The 1,756-nt window shown below is 41.6% G+C and overlaps 1 protein-coding gene across 1 annotated transcript in view; it reads right to left on the bottom strand.

The window, feature by feature from the left end:
* Nucleotides 1–352, bottom strand: part of CCDC174 (coiled-coil domain containing 174) — an 11,379-nt gene extending 11,027 nt beyond the window's left edge. Inside the window, 1 exon segment of the mRNA XM_009329935.1 lies at nt 254–352. The gene's annotated coding sequence lies outside the window, so the exon portion shown is untranslated.
* Nucleotides 353–1,756: the final 1,404 nt, after the last annotated feature.

Here is a 1,756-nt window from a genome sequence, read left to right as displayed (position 1 = left end):
ACAAAAGCTGTGGCTCCCTGGGGAATGAAGATTAAGAGATGATTTCGATGGGCATAAGCATGAGATAAGTTTTCTGCTGTGCAGAAGAATCTCACCTGGAAGTGAGTTGATAGAAATTTAAAGAATATCCTCATCATGTAGATTTTACATTTGAATAGCAACACAGCTCTCGGTATTTATTCAGATTTGAACATGAACTTCCTCACTTTAAGGAGAAAGAATGACAAAAACAACAATGGAAAAATGTTTCTACCTTATTAGAAGTTTTGGGCTTTGTAAAGATGCCAGCATCTTTCAATAGCTTTTCTTTCTTGAATTCTTCTTGCTTTCGGAAGAGTTCTGCTTTGAGATCTACCAACTACATCAACAGCAAAATAAACAAATCAGTAACCAAGACATATGACATGCATCTACATCAGTTACTGTAATAAAGTAATAACTGAATTTCTAGTAAAACAATCTGGCATTTACAGTGATACGAGCATTTGACTGCATTTTTATGTGGAACTTCGAAGCACTGATCCGATCACAAAGATCACTCTTAAGTTTACAGCAAACAAAATACAAAAAACATGGAATGCAAATTATGATTAGGGATTTTAAAAACCCCCAAAGATATCCTTGATCCTTTGATACGTAACGGGAATAAGAGACACATAATTCCATACAGGTTTTACCAGCCTCCCGATGGCAAACAAATAGAGAAGGACTAATGAACTAACACTGCTGAATGTGAAAAGGAAACTTCTAACCATTAGATAATGAATAAAATCCTGCCTCAGGAAAGAACTGATAAAAGTTTGCTTTCATAAAATATATATGCTTTCCCACTGTTTTATATACTGTTTATACAGTTTTAGATTTCCTTTTTTTTTTTTTTTAAATAAATACGTAAGTAGCATTGCCTCCATGACCAACGCCCACCTCATCTTTTATTAGGAGACATCACCAGCAGGGGTATTATCTTGAAATTACACTAAAAAACCTAGCCTGGAAGAGGATATCGTGCTGCTTTCGCTGCAAGCCCTACAGAAGACAAATCTCACGGATGTACACTCAATCAGGAAAGTGGAAGACTTTGGTATTAATATTTGTCCCAAGCACTAAAGCATTTGCTTTTCAGGTCCCTGGAACAATGATGCACAGCGTTGTAAATTAAACCTGTTTTTCCCCCCTGAACTTAGAAGTGATCATCCAAAAATTCAATGTCAAATGTTTCACATACGACAACCCCCAGTTTACATTAACTGTTCCTTTGGGAAAATGAAGTGTTTGGTAGCAATCTCTTGTTAACAGACTACTGGAGAGCAGAGAGGAACAAGCACCTCGCCCTCCCGAAGGGTCGGAGGCTACTTTGCCAAGACACGGACGTCCTGTTGCTTAGAAAAAAATCAGGAAATACACTCACGTTTCGCTCTCATGCCCTAATTTTATCATTGCATCCCGAATGTAAACGAACGAAATTCAGCCCTGGCACGCTCAGATTACGGGCGCAGCGCCTGCGCTCGGTCAGGAAAGCGAAGGGGCTAAACCCCCCCCAACACCTCAGAAAACCAAGACGCGACGTCAGAACGCGCGACGCACAGCGTTACAACACAACCTTTTAAATCAGCATGTGCTTTTATGAGCGTGCATTTCAGCGGGCTGGGGTTAAGGCGAGGGGGCAGAAAACACAGCCCCGGTGTGTTGTTTTCCCTGGAAGCGGCTCGCACCAGCGCGCCCCCAGGCCCGGCCCGCACCGGCCCAGCCCGGCCCG

The sequence above is a fragment of the Pygoscelis adeliae genome, unplaced genomic scaffold (genome assembly GCF_000699105.1).
Source record: "Pygoscelis adeliae isolate BGI_AS28 unplaced genomic scaffold, ASM69910v1 Scaffold208, whole genome shotgun sequence".
Taxonomy (NCBI): Eukaryota; Metazoa; Chordata; class Aves; order Sphenisciformes; family Spheniscidae; genus Pygoscelis; species Pygoscelis adeliae.
This window is presented reverse-complemented; position numbering and strand designations above follow the sequence as displayed.